The sequence below is a fragment of the Melopsittacus undulatus genome, chromosome 4, assembly GCF_012275295.1.
Source record: "Melopsittacus undulatus isolate bMelUnd1 chromosome 4, bMelUnd1.mat.Z, whole genome shotgun sequence".
In the NCBI taxonomy this organism is placed as follows: domain Eukaryota; kingdom Metazoa; phylum Chordata; class Aves; order Psittaciformes; family Psittaculidae; genus Melopsittacus; species Melopsittacus undulatus.
Genome location: NC_047530.1, coordinates 45,503,829 through 45,525,125, shown reverse-complemented (window position 1 = coordinate 45,525,125; position 21,297 = coordinate 45,503,829). Strand labels below are relative to the sequence as shown.

Sequence of the window (21,297 nt, the reverse complement as noted above, 5' to 3'; positions counted from 1 at the left end):
AACTGCTTTCTCCCATGGGGCTCTTTGGCTCTGAAATAAGAACCAGCATGCTTAACCCTCATTAAAACAAATAGATTAATTTCATACTAAAATGAAAAACTTTTTTTAATCATTCAGCTTCATGCTATTAAGGAAAGTGTTCAATTATTAAAAGGCTGCTGTAATTTAATGGACAGGAAAGATTCTCCACTTCATTAAATTATATAAAATGTCGTGTTTTTTCTTGATACACAATTTATTCACCCTGTATTTCTCAAAATAGATAAGCTTTCATCTTATTTTAGGATGTCAATTCAAATCTCAAATTTGACCCATAGATTTTGAAAGTAAAAATACTTTCTCTGTAAAGTACTTAAAAGAATAATGTTGAGTACTTTCATAAGTCTAAGTCTTGTTAACTTCATGAGCAATGCTTCTTGTGAAGTAGAATTGCAGTCTACCTCTTAATCTATACACAGCAGGAAACATGTAAACTGTAGATAACTCAATAAAGCAACAAGAATAAAAGGCAGGTGTTGGAGATGATTGCACCTATCCATGTAGTTGCCCATGGACAAGCGCCAAGTGGTACAGGTGTGAGGCAGCTGCACTTCAGAAGCCATGTGAGCAAATGCAATATGTTGACCCCATGTTCATTGTTAATGTTGTTGCATTGTTGTCAGCTTTGTTAGTACTTGACTGCTCATCTAAATTTTAACTTCAGGTAACACTGAATCTAACTGATTGTTTATTTTAATCTGAGAGTTAAATTAGACGAATAACAGAGAAATAAAGAATACCTCACAGTAAACAAAGCCACATTAAGTTTATGTTTGGTGATGAGTTTTACTTAGATAGTTTCAGTTTAAAAGATAAACGTGCCTTTTAATACTGTAGAGAGGGTTTGTATGATCACACTACATTTACTGCAGGTATGTGTGGAAAAAGACCTCTGAGCTCACTTATTTACATGGTCTGTGCTGGTGTTTAGTCTGGGAAAAGAAATGCAGTTTTGAAGTGAATATCACAGTCATTCCACCTTGCTGTGGTTTGGTTCGTACTACACGATTGTTTGTTTAATGCAGACTTTCCCCTTCCCCCCCCCCCTTTAAAAATATTCCCCTCTTCATAGAGAACCCTTCACTGTACTTCACTGTAGACTTCTGAAGAAAATTAGTAAAGCTGTTTTGAAAGTTATCAAATTTTTATTTCTACTGTGTTTAGCTTAACAGACAGAAACTATTAGTGACAAAAATCAGTGTAGGCATGTTGTTTCCAAAACTGGTGTACTTGCTTATCAGTTTCAGGATGTACTAATTTCAACAGGTTTAATGTATTTATTTACATATCTCAGGAAGTTTGTGCTTTGTTTTGGTTTTGTATGAAACTTATCTATAATTATGCGACTTTTGCTAGTTATCCAGTTGTGGATATGATGTTTGCTCTCTTCAGCTGCACCATTTTTAAACCAAGGCTGCATGACTCTTCCGCATGTAGACAGTTTCTTAAATCTATCCTTTTCTAGAAGTGGACTTTCAGCCTACCTGACACTTAAAGCTGTGTTTTTGAAAAGATGGTTCTCTTTAAAAATAGCACTCTCTTGACTATACTAGGATGCCTGCCTAAATATTTTTTATTATTTATTTTCATAGTGATTAACAGTTTATTGCTGTATTTTATAATGGAAAATTCTCATAAATAAAACAAAAATTAAGCAGTTTGGCATCATAGAAATGTATGAGGCATCATAGAAATGTATGAGGCATCATAAAGATAATTGCAGGAGCATAGACCAATTGGAGTATATTTGAAAGGATTTCTAGTTGCTAGGTGTCAAAAGAGTTCAGGTTTCCTAGTAAACTTTTTAATACTGTTTTCTGTTTTGTTTCAGTTCTAAACTGTGTACTAATGACTTTGCTGACTTTCCGTGGAAGTTCCACTCATTTTCATATAATGATCTTTTAGTGTATTTTGAGGTGTAAAGATAAGAAATATTTCAGCAATGTTGATTTTAATAGGATAATAATAATAAAGTGAGGGTGTTCTGGGTTAATTTAGAAAAAAGTATAAGATATTTGTACTTTAATATTTCATTGTTTTCATTAAGCCATGGAGCTCCTTAAGTTAGTTTTGGGGACAGAAAGCTGTTGAGAAGGTTTAATTGAAAAGGGAAAAACAGATTTTTCAGAATGGAGGATTAACAAGCAAAACAAGTTAGATGGCATTCCAGACATTAGCTCCATTTACGTATCAGTTGTGCATGTGCTGGAAACAAAGTTGTATGTGCATTTATCTGAAATTAATCAGGGCAGCACTTTTTTGCAAAGTAATTTGTGCATGGGTTAAAGTGTTTTATTCTTTAAATTGAAAATGAGCATTAGTGAGACTAAGAGGTGCTTGCTTTGTTCTTTCTACAGTTTAGATCTCCCTAGTAGCAAACTGATGCCATAGATATGTATTTATATCTTTTGTAATACAGTGACTGTATAATCCTAGTTTGCAAGGAAATGAAAAGGCTCTACCCAAGCGATTTCCTGAAAGTTCTGTTAGTATAGACATGCTACGTTTTCATACTAAAATGCATGAGTATCCTTTAAACAAAATGTGTTATGCTGACTTCATCACATGGAGGATACATGCAATCCCATTTATTGTGCTTTTCTGTTACATCTTCAGCTTTGTAAACATCGTACATACTTTCTTGGGAAAATATTTTTCATTCTGAATAATATGCTCAGTTGCACAGCAAATGGATTTTTTAATGTTGGCAATTAATGTTATATTAAGTTCTAACTAATTGAGCTTGTTGCAATTTTATTTCTTCAGTTTTAGGCATACAATTGTTGGGACTCAAGTCATGCTCTGATCTTGAGTTGCATTAAGAGAGTTCTCCTTTACCATCTACTATAAACTTCACATAGTAAATATTTGTGATACATGGGGAGTTACCTGGTATTTTTTAGAACAGAAAATGTAGGATTATGGATATGACTGTGTCCTTCCTAAAATAGAAACGGAAAACTTCCTAGAAGTGTTCTGATTTTTTGCTGGTAGCTTGAAGTAAAAATTGCCTAAATATTTTGTATTGTCTAATTACTTGCTTCATATTATGCTAAACACATTTCTTTTTTATCTGCCTCAGAATGTTATCTAAAGATAATGGATCTGAAGGGTAGAAGTTGGTCAGAATACAGATTGTTAGGGATTTGTTTAGTTGTGGAAGTGAAACTTCTGGACTCATTGAGTACTGGTTTAATGGAAGTAGATAATTGTAAATTTTTGTGTGCTTTTAAATGCAGCTGTCTTGCAGAAACATCTAATTTTAAATTAAGATCTTTTTTATTGTTTGTTAATTGCAGTTTCTGAAACAGTCTGTTCTTGCTTTTAACTAGTGTGTTTGTATGGAATGTTACTCTAAATTCTAGATTTTATTTTGTGTTTCTGTTTTATATGTGTTTCTCTGTTTCTGTTTCTTTGTTTCTTAACCTTCATTAAAACTTTCATTGTACTTCTGCAGTTAAGTAGGTCTTTGAAAAGATACAAAGGAATATCATTTTTATATTAATTTGAGCCAGGTATTGCAAGATAAGGAGTTGAGAGGGGAGAAATGTCAAAAGATTATGGCACATAACTGACAGCTTTACTCCAGTGCTTAAGTTCTGAATACTTTGGCGTTGTCTGTACTTTGTAAGTCTTCAGTAATAATTGAATCTTGTTTTAAGAGATTGTTTTAAAAGAACATCTTATGGAAACTTAAAACTTGTGATTTGATTTCATTTATGCACCATATGACCATTATTTTCCTTTTCTCTGAAAACTTGCAGAGGAAAGTATGTACTTTTCTGAGAGTAGACATTACAGCACAAGAGGTTCTGGTTTTGGATCGTCAAGTTTTGCATTAAGACTAGCTAGTGTCATCTTTCATCATTAGTCTATTTATAAGTTAAAGGATACCTTTTTTTGTTTTTTAATATCTGCTAAAAAGTGTAGTAGGTTACAGCAGAAAAACGTGAAGAAGAAACATTTCCAAATAGGATAATGTGTACTTACTGATCTTAGATTTCTGTACAGGATATTTTTAAGTGAGAATGTAATAATACAGCTTATTTTTTCTTTCCAGGCTTTAAAAAAAAATTGTATTTTTATTTTGTCTTAGATAATTTTCAAAAATCTTATAAGAAAGAACTAGAATATTATGTTATATTTTCCATACATAAACCCCCCTTTTATAGCTACTTAGAGGGTCAGACCTTAGGAGCTAAGAACTAGTGGCCCACCGGGAGAAGAAGTCAAGTGTCATCATATGGTAAGTTATCATATTCTCAGACCATGAAGTTCAGATTTCTGTTCTGAAAATTAACTTCTCTTTGCCTGTTACTTCAGTGACAACAGTATGTGACCTAAATTCTCTGATCCCTCTTTCATTTTTCATGTTCCTCTCTGAGGGCATGGTACCCTGAGATCAAACCTCCTATTTTACCAGATACACTAATTCTTTATGTTATGGCTAGAATTTAGATGAAAGTTACAGCTTACACTTAGATGTCAGATGCTTCAAAAATAGAAGTACATGCTATTAAAACTTTTGATTCCACCAGGATCTATTTAACAACTGGAAATATTCAGTAAAACAGAGCCACTACTATCTTTTTTCAGTAGAACAGATGCTACTAATATTGCATTCACCAACTGATAGAATAAAAAATGCATTGAGAATATTTACACAACCCATTGTTCTTTCTTTTTTGGGAAACTGTAACATCTGTATATGTAGAAGTCTTATTTGGGTGCTGGTGGAATAAAACATTAGCTACTCTTATTAAAATCTTAAGCATTAAATTTCTAGGAAGCTATATAGAACAGTGGTAGTTCTCACTCTCGCATGACTTCAGAATTCAACAATACAAGTCCAGGGAAACAAATTTAAAATGTATCAGTATAAAATTAGCTGATGATCCTTTACTACAGGGACATTCATGATCAGATTTTTGGGACTACATTCTGTAAGTGTTTAAAACCTATGAAGAAACAGGGGAAGATGACAGCAGATCAGTTGACACATTATTCACCCAAGTAGGCACACTTTAGCACTGGGTGTTTGATCTTCACTGTATCTGTTTTTCGTAATCCTCTACTCATAAGAAAAGTGCCTCTATTAAGTTTTCATATCATAGAGAACACTGATGAAGACCAAGGAGGTAAACAATCCACAAAATGCACATGCTGTCTGTTTCCAGCTGTCCTTTTTCTAATCTCCAGAATGTGTCTCATTGAAAAGCTATTCAAAGAGACAGTAAGCCCTTATCTCTGGAGGAAGGGGATTTGTATCTTGTTATCTCAGAGGAGGAGACTTCATTACTTCCTGCTTCCAAAGAAGAAAGGAGGTGAATTCTGCTGAGGGAATTGAATGATTTCAACTGCTGTGTTGTATTCACATAGGGATTTATTTCCATTACCAGATTAAAAGTAATAGCAAAGATACCTGCTAGCCAACATAAAGCTTCTGAGATCCTCACTTGGAATATATTACATTCCTGTATTAAGCACCTGCACAGGCTGCTGCTTTGACCTTTCAGTAGTAGCAGGAACATTTAGGAAATCACTGCAGTGGTAATGGCCTGTGTGTGCTGCCAGGCTGTGCAGCTGCTCATATATGAAGGTACCTGACTTATGAAAGACATTTCCTGTGAACAGATTCAAAGACGCAGTCAGTGGTTTGGTGCAAGAATATAAAAGGTATCAAAGGAAGCCTGAAAACAATGTGTAGCTCAACAAGAGGGCTTCTCTTTTTGAGTAGCCTCCTATGAAGTTTACCCCTGAAAAAGTACGCAACAGACCTTTTTACTATGTCTGCCCTGTAAAATTTATGGTCACGGTTCTGGGCTCACAGAAGCGTGAATAAATGCACTGTTAATGGATGCCAGTCTGCACTGTGAAATCAAGTTTGCAGCTTCCAGTATGAACTTGTTCACCTTTTAGGTCATGTGATCTCTTATGGACATGTAACACCTCATGCGATAGCTTTTTTCGTTATTTATTCATGACATGGAAGAAGCTAAACAAGTTTACAGTCCAGATAAGTGCATTGTAGAGAAACTGTGTAGAGGGGTTTTGGGTGTTTTGTGTTTGTTTTAGTTTTTGTTTGTTTCTTTGTTTTGTTGGTGGTGGTGTAGTTTGGTTGGGGTTTTTTGAGAGAGCAAAACTTTCTGGAATTATGGAAGATAGACTTAGAATGAATTCATGTTTTTGCAATGGAATCAGCTGATGTTTTTCTACCTTGAGCTATTATTGTCAAGTAACCCAGAATAACTAATAATTCCAACTAGGTCCATCAATCTTGTCGTTCCTAATTATTTGAAATATGTATAATCTATATGCTTGAACCTCAGGACACACCTGATGACAAAAGCTGTTGGAAGTAATTCGATTTACTATACCCAACAAAATGTTAAGACTGTCTGAATTGGAAAGATTTTATTACACTTTTTAAACTGATCTCTCTACTTGTACACAGAAATCATACAAGAAGACATGTTTTCAAATTAAAAGATTTAAATAATAATGTAGTCAGCATCACATTTCTCTTTGTACTTAACAGTGTCAAATACACTCTGTTATGCTTTCTCCATGTAGTCAGTGAACCTCTTCTACAGTTTGTCTTCATCTAGCATGTAGATGAAGTAGTCTCCAGGTAACAGTCTCTTAAAATTTTCATGTCCACTTACAGCAGCATTGTACAGAATATATAACTTTTCTCATTATACCCAAGTGATAGAAGTTATGGATCTCTTTTCTAATGACATCTCATTCATCTGGTAGCCGTGTTCACTTACACGCCTTTTCATGAAGGATGTTTTCCCTGTAGCTGGGTGGGGGAAAATCTTTGTCAACTACAGTGAACTCATCTACTGAAAGAAATTAGTGTTTATGGAATTATTGAGCTATAACTTACTTGTTTTCATTCTGTTATGATTACAAATAGGTTTGCCATTTTTATTCAGAACAAAAATTTTAGAGTGAGTTTGGGTTGGAAGGGACCTTAAAGATCATTTAGTTCGAACTCCCATGCCTTGAACTCTTCCAGGTATGGAACATCCAGAACTTCTCTGGGACATCCAGAACTTCTCTGGGCAACCTGTTCCAGTGCTTCACAACCTTCCCAGTAAAGGATTTCTTCCTAGTAGCTAATCCAAACCCTCTTTCAGTTTAAAGCCATTACCCCTTGTGCTCCCTCACACCCTTGTATAAAGTCCCTCTCCAGCTTTTTTGTAGCCTCCATGGAAGGCTGCTCTAAGGTCTCCCTGTAGCTCTCTCCAGGCTTAACAAGCCCAAGTCTCTCAGCCTGGCTTCATAGGAGAGGTGCTCCAGCCCTTGGATAATCTTCGTGGCCCTCCTCTCAGAGAGGTGCTCCAGCCCTTGGATAATCTTCGTGGCCCTCCTCTGGATTTTCTCCAACAGGTCTACATCTGTCTTATTTTGGGTGCCCCAGAGCTGGATGTAATACTCCAGGCAGGGATCTCACAAGAGCAGAGTTAAAGGGGCAAAATCACCTCCCTCAACCTGCTGGATGTGCTCCTTTTGATGCAGCTCAGCATACAGTTGGCTTTCTGGGCTGCAGCCACACATTGCCAAATAGTGTTGAGCTTCCCATCAACAAACACTCCCTAGGCCTTCTCCTCAGGACTGTGCTTAAACTGTTCTTGGCCATGCCTGTATTTGTGCTTGGGATTGTTCTGACCCAGGTGCAGGACCTTGTACTTGGCCTTGTTGAACTTTATGAGGTTTGTGCTTGCCCACCTCTCAAGCCTACGTAGGTTCCTCTGGATGGCATCCCTTCAATATGGCATGACAACTGCACCATACAGCTTTGTGTCATTGGCAGATTTGTTAAGGGTGCACTAGATCCCCCTATCCATGTCACTGACCAAGACATTAAACAGTGCTGGTCCTAATGCCAACCTCTGAGGAATGCCACTTGTCACTGGTTTCTATCTGAATGTTGAGCTGTTGACTGCAATACGTGCAACCAGCCAGTTCCTTATCCGCTGAGTGGTCCATCCATCAAATCCGTGCCTCTGTAGTTTAGAGATAAGGATATCATGCAGGAGTTCCTTGATTGTTGTTCTGTTAAGGGGTGTTACAAGCAGCCATACCTCCAACAGCTCCTGGGGATTCCTTCTGCTAAGCCCAGAGACCCTAGGGGTGTCTGTAGCTCAGGCCAATGGATGTGGCTGCTGCTTTCCCATTTGCAGGTTAAACCAATAGGGAGGGTAAGTCTAGATTTACACAGGCTGATGACTTCTAACTCTTTTTTATTACCCAGCTTGGAAAGTCTTATAGTGAGATGCAGATGTGATAAACAGAAAGATTGCTCATTAATTCAGTCAGTGTCATTTCCCAAAATTTCCTGGTGTGCATTTTGACAGTCATAGACAGAAAGCTTGTTTCTAAGATTAGCAATTGCCAAACTGCTTTTTATTTTTCTGAACTTAATAAATTCAGTTGAGGCTGCAAATGTTTTCTGTAAGTGTATTTTGAATGTGAGTCATTTTCAGCTGTTGTGTCTTAATCTTTGTAGAACCAGAGACATGCATTGCTTTTCAGTGTTTAAGGGTGTTTATGTTAACATTTATTTACCATTAAAAAAAAATCTAATCTTGGATGTTGTGCTTCTGTACAATGTAATATACAAGAGATAAGAGCACAGGAATCTATTCTTTTTTTGCTAGAGTACAATAGGATGACAACCCATTGTCCCTTATTTCCTCTCAACTTTAATCCAGGAATCCTTTGAGATTTCCCCCCCATGATCTTTGGGGTTATAGGGATAGTTAAGTTTCAGCTTGAAATGTGTATTTGACTAGAAATATGTGAGCTTCCCAAATTTCCCTTGGTATTCATTTTCCCTCCTGTGGTTGCTCATTCATAGTTCTAAGTCACCCATCAAAACTGGCCTCGTAATGTTTAGCTTCTGCAATGATTCATTTGGTGTAGGTAAGGAAGCTGCAGCTGACAGGTTAGAGAGGTTAATCTCTCAACCCATATATGAAAAAAGTGCAAGTGAGCTTTGACTGTTCAAGTGTATTTATAATTTGACTTTCAGAGAACCCTAGATGCCCCTGAAATTTCATTTTGTTTTCTTAAGTTTAAATCTTTTGTATATATAATTGTTGTATCATTCTAACCTTTGTCACTTTTGGTTAAGGAATTGAACTGCTGTGTTCTGAGTATTTTCTAGTCGGTGTGAGGAAGAACTCTCTCCTGAGAAGGCTCAGAATCCTAACTCTGCAGGTTTTCATGTGTGCTGTTTTGTATTTTCAAAATGAAATATCTTTAGAAGTGTGCATGGGAAATATTTTACTGTCATTTCTGTGCCTTTGAAAACACATTAGAAAAAAATAATGTGGAAGAGAATATACACTGGAGGCTGGTTCTCCTGTAAACCTCTGCATGGTATTCCTGTACAGTTGTGTTGAACCTCTGAATACTTTGAAGCCTGTCCCTTGAAAACCGAGATAATCAGGGGTATGCAGTAGTCTGGAAGATATTGTGATTTGTTGTTTATCTGAAGATAGGATCAGTCTCTTAATTCACTTCCAGAAGAGCTAAAAGCCTAGCTTTGCTATTCAGACTCAATTTTAGAAAAAATTGGAACTATTAGTAGAACACCTGCATTGTGTATTTGCACTTAGCAAAAGCAAGCAACGTGATGTGAAAACCACCAGAACTGACTTCCCCCCATTGGATACTAGAAAAGCAGAGAGGTTTTTGAATGAGCTCAGTTACTTGATTTGTTAGAATTTGGTTAATTAACTAATTGTTATTAAGATTTATTTATTTTAATTTATTAACAGATTGTCATTCATCCACGTATTTTCTCTCTCTTTGCTTCTGTATTAGCCATAATCTTAATTTTTAAGTGATTTTGAAATTATTACTTAAATAAGCTTCAGTAGCAGGATGCAGTTTTGATGGTAGTGAGACTGGCAACAGATACCCATGTTAACCTTACCACTTGTGTGTAGGTCTTAGGATGCATTACAAAGGGTGGTTTAAGTCTGTAAACAGACTGTATTTTACAAATGTGAGAACTGGCACTGTAGTATCATGTTATTGTTTTCTTGGTAACAATGGAAAGAGGTTTTATTTTCCCTTCCATCCTCTCCCACTACAATCCTTGCCAGTGAGTGTTCCATTTTTGGGTTGACCTTCAGATGTACAACAAAACTGTTTGCTAACTGCAGCCTGTGGACAAAATAATCTGGATCAGCAAAAATGGTGTCTCTGATAGTAAGCTACCAGTAGAATCATGGGTTGCCCTCTTGTCATCCTAAAACTTTTTGAAGATTCTGATTATTTTCTAAGTCTCTGAAGCTTAAAACCAAAATGAATGTTACTTTTACAAGTACTAATTAAAAAAAAAAAAAAGACAAAGTGCTGACCAAGACCAGAAGAGCTGTTGAAAACCCCCCTGAATGTGTGTTTGGTGGTCATCTATTTTTCATCTGCAGAGCAGTATCTTGGTGAATGCTTTTTTTTTCTCTTATGCTGTGAAGACTATTATTTTTCCTTTTCACATATATATGGCTAAGATTTATAACTGTTAACTCGAGGATCTTTTACTTGTTCTAAGCATGTTTTCACTGTGTGCTGGTTTAGTGGGAAAGATGTGTTGTGAAACCCATCCCTATGTGATTGACTTAGAGTGGTTATGGAAAGGGAGTTGGTTATTTTATGGAAGAAAGAAATTATAATCTAACAACTTACTACAAATCTCAGCGTCTCGATGCTGCTTTAAAAATAAACTTTCAGTAGATGAAGAATCAGAAAAATTCTGCCCAAACAAATAAATAAATAAATAAGTCATTGATCAGCACCTGCATATTATGGTCTAAGTAGGCTAGAGGGACTTAAAGTGCTCAAATCATGGTCAGAAATTTGAAAGAATTGTTTCAAATAAGGTAAAAACCTAAAATAAACCTAGTAAGTAGAGGTAAGACAAGCAGGGTGATGAATGAATAGTCAAGGAAGGCTTTAGCACAACGTTAAAATACACCATGAAGTAATGTCTCTCTGGGGAAAAATTGTGTGAGCCTTTTTTTTGGGTTGTTTTTTTTTTGACTGTAGAGAGTATGATCATAAAAAATCTACAGGTAAACAACAGGAAGTAAATATGTCTAGTGAATAGCCATGATATGGAGGATTTTTCATTTTAGCCTTTTTATCTTTACCAGACAATGTCACTGTCTTCAATATCTAAAGCCTGAACTTTGATACTGCTATTATGCTATTTAATAGTATGCCACTATTGTGATAGAAAACAAATTCTCAAAATTAATATTTAAAAATGAACACTAGAGTGCACATTTCACTTCTGTTTGAATTCAGAAGGTAATTAAATAAAGATCAATACTTTCGCATTACTCAGACCTGGAAAACACTTGTGTATCTGTGGTAAATACATAGTCCAGATGGTGTTTGTCATCCAGAAAACTGTAATTCTTCATTTTCTATGATCCCTTCATAGAATTTAGTTTGTGGAAGAGCTGTAATTCTTGTCACTACCATGCAAGAAGAACTTGTGTTAATAAGGCTGCAGGATGTGTTGCTAAGAGGTTTTGTAAGCTATAGAATGTGAAATGTTGTAATGTGTTCAGCACAAAGGTGCAAGCCACGGGGTCAACACAGGGGATACTGGTCTTTTCACTTGAGCTAACCTGAGCTTGATTTACTTATGATAAATTTGTTAGAAAAACCCTCAAGGTACCTGATACAAAAGATTAGCAGAAGCTTGTATGCAGCTGCAACTTGCTTTTTCACATGACCCAAAGTACTGTAGATACTGGGGTTTTTTTTCTCCTTTTATGATTTCTGTTAATACAAGTTTTGAAACTTTGCATTGACCAATTAATCTGTAGCAATGGGAAAACTCCACTTTAGATACTGTAACCTTTTAGGAAGCACATTTCTTGAAAAATTATCACGAGCTTCCAGCTCACTGATTATTTTTCTTGCAAATGTAAGTTGGGCAAGAATGTAGTGGCTTTCTGTGCCTTCGGTGAAATGAATATACTTGCTTCTATTTTTGATCTGAAATGAATGCTTACCAATCTGTTGTTAACTTTTAAGATGATGTTCAGACTCCCTGATAAGCCATTGCACTACTATCTTTGGAGATTTATGAGTAACTTGCATATGCAAAGAAATACTTTTGCATGCTTATAAAATTAGTTTTACTAGATTTGCTCTTTGCTAGTTATAATCCTTGTCATTTTATTAACATATCAGAAGATAGAGTATTGTGTGCAGTTCTGGTGTCCTCAACATAAAAAGGACATGGTACTGTTAGAACAAGTCCAGAGGAGGGCCATGAGGATGATCAGGGGACTGGAGCACCTTTCATATGAAGACAGGCTGAGAAAGTTGGGGCTGTTCAGCCTGGAGAAGAGAAGGCTGCCTGGAGACCTCATAGCAGCCTTCCAGTATCTGAAGGGGGTCTATAGGGATGCTGGGGAGGGACTATTCATTAGGGACTGTAGTGATAGGACAAGGGGTAACGGGTTGAAACTTAAACAGAGGAAGTTTAGATTGCATACAAGGAAGGAATTCTTTACTGTTAGGTTGACGAGGCACTGGAATGGGTTGCCCAGGGAGGTTGTGAATGCTCCATCCCTAGCAGTGTTCAAGGCCAGGTTGGATGAAGCCTTGGGTGACATGGTTTAGTGTGAGGTGGCCCTGCACATGGCAGGGGAGTTGGAACTTAATGATCTTAAGGTCCTTTCCAACCCTAACTATTCTATGGTTCTATGATTCTATCTTGTTTTCTGAAGGTACTTTTTCTGTGTCATTACATTAAACAAAAAAAAAAGTCTTAGAAGCTTGTGTTAGTGCTGTGACTTGTCAGATCTTCCAGAACCCTTCATAAATGCAAGAAAGCCAAGCCTTGTACTCACGGTATCAAACCACTTGAATATTTTTAGGCTGCACCTTTATTTATAATTTATGAATACTTTTGAGAGATAGTGCCATGGACATGGCATACTGTACTGCTTGCATGAATAGTGAGTTCTGCTTTAGGGAAGAATGGTGCTAATTTGGATGTGATAATATTAAAAATACAACAGGATAAAAAAAACACTTTAATGATTACATAACTTCATTCTTTGCTGTAAGTGTTCTATCAATACAGAGTAAGGAATGAAAATGTAGCACTAAGAAAAAATTAGGTGGGTTTTTTGGACTACAAAATTCTAGTAGTGCAAAGACTGTCAAGTCATGTGTGTACCATCATCTAAAATTAAGACTGGCTTTAAATGCTTAAAATGGAAGCTTGAATAGACAACTGTCAAAACTATTGTAAACTGTCATGACTTGTCTGCTATGAAAATTGGAGAGAAGGGGGTGGGAGAAAGGGAAGTTTTCTTGTGTGTGTATGTGGCATGTAAGAGCTACAGATAGACTTTTTTCTTTAATTGTGTCAAGTTAGTGACTATTATTGGAATACAGATAGCAAACTACTTAAAACAAAGTATTTCTTAAGTTTCTTCATGTGCTCTAAGATAATGTTTTGTGGTTGTGTTTTTTTTTTTTTGGATGCGTGTATAATGGGGATGATTCGGAGAAAACTCCAGGAACAAACTTGCCAACAAAGTTTTCAAGCTGACAAGCAGGTATTCTTTATTGTGGTGCTGGGAGACACCGGGGAATAGCTCCTCCTAATGTGTGTCTCTCTATTGCTACACAAGCCATCCTTATCTAGTCCCTGGGCACACATACATATTCATGAGGCTACGTATGGATTACATTATTTTCCAGAAAGTTCCCCGCATGCGTACACAAATGTGGTGGTGGTCTCTGAGGGATGTTTACTTCTTCCAACAATCTTCATCACTTCTTTGTGATGAAGCCTTTGAAGCATGTGCAGTAGATGCTCATACCAGTTTAATTGGTTTGTTAGCACCAGAGGCAGAATAATCCTCCTATCCTCCTACCTATCAGTTAGTTTAACTGTAGCCCATCCTGGACACCTGCCATTCCCAGATACTCCTTATCCCTTTGTCCTGTTCTTCTAGACTGTTTTTCTTAAAACTTCATCAACTATAACGATTTATCTTGTTGCCAGTATGTTCTCTAGCTGTACTCTATTTTTTTTCTATGTACCATGCACCTCAGTAATTTTCCATTGCCACTGTTACAAAGCCATCAAACTTAACATTGCTTAAAACTAATTCTAAAGGTTTACATACTCCATTTTGTGTTTTTGTGTGCCACTTGTTTCAGGGAGAATCACAAATTTCACCTCCTGCTATGTCATACTGATGCTATGCAAAAAAAAAAGTCTTTGGTCCTCAGTATTTATTTATTAAGTTATGCAGCAATCGTTGATCTTTTTTTCAGCCTTTCTCTTGAATGTTCAAAACACAGTGAACTCAGCGGATTTTTATACTTTGTCTAATCTAGCAGGCTGGTTGCAGTGACATTTAAAAAATCACCAAGTATGTTGTAAATTAGTGACCTGAAAAAAAATGACACTGAGAAATGTCATGGCACATCAGGAAAAAATATAAATATTTAAGGTGACTACCTTAAACTTAATGAAAGGTTTAAGCTTAACCTATGGGGAAATCAATAACTTCACACTTAGATATCATTTTATCATTTATTCAATTAAAAAGAGTAAAATGAAGATGACAGGATTGGTGCTTATGAATAACCACATCAGGTTAAATTTTAAATATACTTTTTTGCTCAATTTTTTTTTTAATATTTGGGGTTTTTTTGTAACATTTTGCAAGCTGTAATCTTTAAATATTTAATAAAAAATATGTATGAAAAATAGTGATACATTGAAGAAAATGTGGATAAGTTAATTAGAAAGCAGAGAGAGTCTGATGCTGTTTATACAGTTTCCCATATGGCAGTGTTGTCTGTCTGCTTATACACCCTGCAGACGTAGAATGTACATTGTCTCGAAGGAACTCGTAGTTACAGGTTAAAAATTGTAGATCACCTGCTTTTCCTTCTCGTTTTTCCTGCAGGAAAAAAAAACTAATTAAGAGAAAGGCAGAGTTCTACAATTATTTGTTGGTTTGTTTTTTTTTTTAAAGTACCTGTTTGCCAAAACAGGTTTCAATTAAAACCCAATTGAATGAGACCCAATGTCCATCTGGAGGTACCTCATGTAAGGCACCTGAGCATCTGATATGATACAGAATTTTCCCGTATGCTGTTTTCCCAAACACTTTCTTAACTTGCACCAATTTGTGTCCCAGACACTTCCTGAGCCAGGTATAAAATCTTTGTAGTTAACAATAGTTATATCCCTCCCTGCATCTGTGGAAACTTGTGACATCTGCACCTCCGGATAGCATGGAGTTCCACAACTGAGCTTCAACTTACGAATTTGCCACTTTTTGTTTGTTTTGAGTAGCATTTATCCAAAAAGATTTTTATATAAATTGCTGGCTTCATTTGCACTGTCCATCTCAGTCTTCCTTTCACTGCTCCCAGTATTCTTGTGTTGTCATTTAGGTTTTTGAAGGCCTTAAAGGCATTCCAGTTTCATCTACCTTATTTCTTAGTCAGCTAGTGTTCATGCAGAATCATGTGTTCAGCTGTTTGTTTTCTGAAACTTTTCGAATATTGTTTTATTTGTTCTGTTTCCCTGTTTTGACTCTTGTCGCCTCTGCTCTAGCTTTTAATAAAAAGAGGTGTTGGGTTTTTTGTTGTTTTGGTTTGGCTTTGCCTATTCTCTTCCCCTTCCCCCCGAACTATCGTGTTTGCAATTGGGTGGCTTTAGTCTCCTTTTCATTTGAAAAACTGGCATTCAACGTTGATTTCAAGAGGCTGCAGTTCCACTATAAGTTAAAACAGTTCTGTTCATCCTGAATAGACACTCTCTGTTCCCGAAGCAGCACTAGTTTCCAAAGATCCTTCCTTCTTACTCCTTTATCTGTGACATGTTAAATTTTGAGGACCTCGTTTAGCCTAGATCAGATGAGCCTTTCCTTAGGTCAAATTTACATATTATTTTTTTTAAATTGTGACTTGTAGTACTGTTGTTGTGCCAGGGAATTAACTTGAATCTTTTGCTTTCTGAATCTGGTTACAAATATGCTTTATATTTTGCAGTGAAGGCTACAGAGATCCTTGACATCAGTATGTTTGCAGGGAGCTCAAAAACTTCTGCTGGTAACAGTAGAAGAATGTTATTTAAAATATTTTCTTTGTGATATGTATTCTGCTTGTATTTACAATTTTTATGCTGAGCCATTGCATAAGCCTTCTGGACTTTGTAACCATGCAACCTACTGGCAAGCAGCAGAACCAGGGAAAAAATCGGGTTGTGCTAAAGTATTTGTGGTGAAAGCACGTTGCTTGGAAATACTTGTCGTGTTCTTAATAAAAGATGGACTTTGCAGTGACAGGCAATATTATGGATCTTAATAGCATCTAAAGGAATCTAATGAATGTTGAGTTCTTACAGGGTATTTATCTATTGTTTTTGTATTCTCACATTCTAAAAATTGCTATTGCTCTATGCATAAGTAGCACATTGCAGCCTTAGTTACAGTAAATGATAATAGTTACAATGTGTACTCTACTGGAGAAATTAAAAAGCAGAAATAGAAAATTAGTGATGTTCTTAGAACTTCCATGAACAGACTTTGGAAGCTATGTGTCTTTGAGAAGTCTGTTTTCAATATTGTATGCTACCTCATTGTGGGAAAATGTTCATACCTGGATGGTTTTCTGTTTATGATGTGAGTAAAATTATTCATATAAAACTTTTGCAGAACATACATTGGTAGTGCTGGAAGCATTTTATGAATTTGTATATATGTAAGTCTCCTTTTGTTGGAGAAAAATAAGAAAAACCATTAGGTGTCCTATAAAAGGGAGTCTTAAGTAGTATTTATCCAAAGAGATTTTTATATAAAACGAAGATTAATTTTAGATAGACAATTTATATATATATACATAAAGATATAACTATATCTATAATATCAAAATTGCATTGTGTAGAAACACTGTAAGAAGAAAGAAATTGTTTCATTCTGATGATCCAAATTGCCTAGTCTGTGGTTCTTGCTCTTTGTGTGCTGTTTTTAAAATCTTCCAGTTAGAGCAGGCCACGGCATGCATGCATGGATGGATGGATGGATGGATGAGAGTTCTTCCTCATGCTTTTTCTTCTAGCTTGAGAAAGATTCACTCATACCTAATTAATCCCAAAGACTGGTAAACTTTAGTTTTCGTGCTTATAAGTTAGCTCAAAATGCATGACTTAGTAGTTGCCCATCTTTTCTTATATCTATAGATTTCTCTCTTCTCTTGGACATTCTGCATGAAGTCTTGCACTATTAAAAGGGAAAGAACATGTTGCTTATCTTCCTCCAATTTTTCAGAGAAGCTGATCACTCTTTTATGAACCCTTGATGTTGGATCAGATTTCAAGCTTCATTCATGCCTAAATTCTGCAATTCACCGTTTTTTTCCTGCAGAAAAGTGTTAGACTGGAGGATCTGGTTCTTTTTTTTCACCTTAAAATAACATCTACTTCCTCCTGCATTATTGCAACCCATGAAGAAGACTGGTGGAGCAGGCAGGTAGCTTATTTTGTTATTATGTCATTAGTGATGAATTGGAGATCAATATAGAGAAAAAAAGGATCTCTTGCAAGTTAAACTTGCAAAGTTGCTTAAAATCTGTTCTGAAGATGGGCTTCCTTTGAGAGGCTATTATCAATTTAGTAGCTCCTGAAGAACTTTGACTAGTGTGGTAGAGGGTGCTTTTTTGAGATATTTTACGTCTTGTTATTAATTTCCCAAATGTAGCAAAGCTGTAGCATTCTGTTGTGGTTTATTGCTGTCTTAAATTTACTGCATTTTGTTTAGCTGACTAAACACATTTGAAGACAGAGGATTGAATTCCAAAAATATAATCAATAAGAGGTGAATAAAGGCTGGAAAACCCCAAATAAATTTATCAAAATCATTGGTGCTTATTTAGGAGAATTTAAATTCTGATTGAAAAAACTGGTTTTGAGTCTCTCATTTGCCCTCACAGTGCTTCTTTACAATCATGGTAATCTTAGAAGGATCCTGTTACGCTGATCCCTCCCTCTAATTTGAAAAATTTCTGAATACAGAATATTTCTTGTCTGTCTCCAGTAATGTTTTATGTCTTCTGTTTTTAATGAATTTGAGAGTTAAGATGAATAAAATGATTCCACTAATGTATGTTTTTCTACTGAAATCAATTTTCCTTAAAAAATTTCAACTCTTAAACTCATAATTTCACAGATTAGAAGATTTTATTAAATTACAGGTAGGATTTGTTTGATTCTGCTATTTAGTGAATATTTAAATGAAGAGAATTCTGCTACTGAGACTATGAAATGTGTTCTGTTTAAATCAATTGATCTTTAAAATAAATTGAAGCGGTAGAAAGCATGGTGGTTTAGATCTGCTGTTCTTTCATAATAAAGTTACATTTTACACAATAAACAATATTAAGGCTTACTGTGAATGTTACTGAAGACGATGTGTGAGGTTTACTTAAATGCATTATTTTTAGCTGCTCTGTATTTGAAGGGCAAGTGATATTTGTGAGTAACAAAAACTATTCACAGTATTATGTTGGAAGGAACTGTAGTCACTGCAAGATGTGATTAGTATTCATGGCATAAAAGGAAGTTATTTTCAGGGTAGAGGAATTTGTGAAAAGAGAATTGGTTAGACCAACATTCTCATTAACCTAATTTGCATTAAGTATGCTACTGTGTAGTTATTGCTTTTCCATTTGAAAGGCATGCTTTGTTAATTTACTTAAAGAGCCCAGTTAAACTACATTTAAGTAATACCCTTTAATTTAGCAATACAATATCAAATTGAGGATCTGTTATTACCAACTTTTTGAGTGTGGAGATTCATAAACCAGTTCTTGATCCCAGTGGATTTTCCTGATGAAGTAGGTTTGTTTAGTGGCTTTAGATTTGGTCATTCTCAGATACTGAGAGCATTTGACTAATTCTTCAGTTAAATTTTACTCCTTTGTAAGAACAGAGCAAACTTTATTTTCCCTGTGACTTAGCATGAGAAAGAACTGAAGGAGTCTTGGGGATATCAGAAGAAGCCTTTGTTCTGATAGTATGAAGACTTTGAGGATCAGTTGGTTTAATTATTTTCCAATAAAACTTCTTTACATATGTATCTAAATTGAGCCTTTAAAATTTGAGCTGTTAAAATAGAAATTAATTTGCACATTTTCATGCCCATTTTAAAGTCTGAGACTGAAGAATTAATTTCTTTAATTTTCAGTATTAGTTATTACTTATTAGCAGTATTCTAGATATTCTGAAACAGAGGGATTTATTTCTTCTTGTGCTGTGTGCAATGACGAGGGAGGCACTTTTATCAGCAGTGAGTCAGCTGTAAGTGCTCAAGTTAAGTCTTTGCATCTTCAGATAGATACATAAAGACAGGATCTTATTTTTCTGTTCTGCTGAGCATACCTAGCCATCATGGAACATGGCGTTTGTGAATTATATGAACTAAATATTTGTAAAATTAGGTGTCTTCTTGGATATCTAATTGTTAATTTTAGTGATTAACTTTAATTTTTTGCACTTGTACTGTTTGATACTGGTTATTTTCAAAATAGTAATATCTGTACGTATTGAATGTAAACCAAAGCCTTGCTGACCAGGCAGGGTTGTATGTCAACTCATTAATGCTGGCCAATGTTGGATAAACCTAATGAAGACAAGGAGATGCGGATTCAAGCTGGACATGGTAATGATCATGAATATCTATATAAATACTCAACTGAGAACTTTTGCTGGAATGGTTTTTAAGATGACAGTGATGGACATGCCAGGTACACAGTGTGTTTAGTATGCGAGTACATTGCATACCTCATGAGCATACATAAAGTGCAATGAATTAGAAAAGCACTTCAGATACAGAAAAAGCTGTGGACAATAATTTTTACATGCTAGCTGGGGGATAATTAGTTTCCTTTCTTTTATTGTTTGGCAAAGAAATATGGAAATCTCTATGCCTTTTTGCTGCTTATTCATTCTGTTTGCAAAACAGAAGCTGGCTGATGGTTGCACTTTCGAGTAACATTGTTGAAAGGCTGAATTCTGGTTAAGTTTTGGGACAGGCAAACAGTGGAAAAGAAGCCAATTTTGGGGACAGCATTCAGATTCTGTATGCAGGATTAAGGGCATGATTCAGGAATTGCTGAAGTTACGAATGGCAATTCAATGTTGAGAGCCAAATGGAAGTTAGATGTTCAGTTGTTGCTAGTGTCATTGAAAACTTCCTCTAGCACATTCATTCTCTGTTAGAACTTGGGAAAAAAAGTGAGCTGTGTTTCTCAACTAACTGCTAGGTGAAATCCTACTGACTCAGGTGAGCTGCAGTTCTCAGGATAAAATTTCATTTCCTTCAAGCGATAATTCAACAGGGGTTTTGTTTGTTGTTATTTTTGTTTTATTCTGTTTTTCCCCTAGAACTCCTGAAACAGCTGTTTGTTCTTAAACTGCGTAGTCTGGGAAGGTGTAAGTCCCATACTCTGCATCAACACCATCTTTGTTTTCTGTTACTCTCAATCTTTAGCCATTATCTCACAACACCAATCTTTCATGTTTCCTCTGTCACAGACCTTACTATCTTTTTTGAGTTCCTAGAATTTTTGTCCATTTTTATTCACCAAATAAATTTATAGGACTGTCTTTTGCAGCCTGTCATGGTACTGCAGTAGAAATATTGCATCTAAACCAAAATAATAACCCAAGCTCCCCTATAGTAAAAGGAAGTTCCTACTGCCTTGGAAGAATGTGGTAAGAGGTTAGGAGATCCTATAACTAAGATTATATGTGTATCTTAACTAGCCCTATCTAAGGTGTCCTTTAATTCAATCCTTTGTGCATATGAGCTGGAGTTCAGGGTTCAGTGCCTTTTCTTTGATGACGTGGCCTGAGTAGGGACAAGTTCAAGGAAGAGAGAGTCTGGAGAATTCAGCTATCAGACAACAAGAAGTCTGTAGTTGGTGTGTATAAACTGATTTTAGGACATTTTTTATCCATTTTAAAAGAGATCTGCATGTTGATAAGTGAAAATCTGTCTACATTGCAAGATGTTCTTAAAACATGCACTTTGTGGATGCTGTACATGTTCCTAATATGTTGCGAGATTGGACTTTTCAATTAAAATCTTGCTTGTTGACATGACATCTAGCATCTCCTCATTCAGTTTTGAACTTGTTGCACCTTTCAGTACTGTTTTGCAAATAAGAGTTGAAAAGATC

General features: G+C 35.8%; 1 protein-coding gene across 1 annotated transcript in view; it reads left to right on the top strand.

Moving 5' to 3' along the window:
* Positions 1 to 21,297, top strand: part of AVEN (apoptosis and caspase activation inhibitor) — a 97,559-nt gene that overhangs the window by 67,714 nt on the left and 8,548 nt on the right. The window lies entirely within an intron of this gene.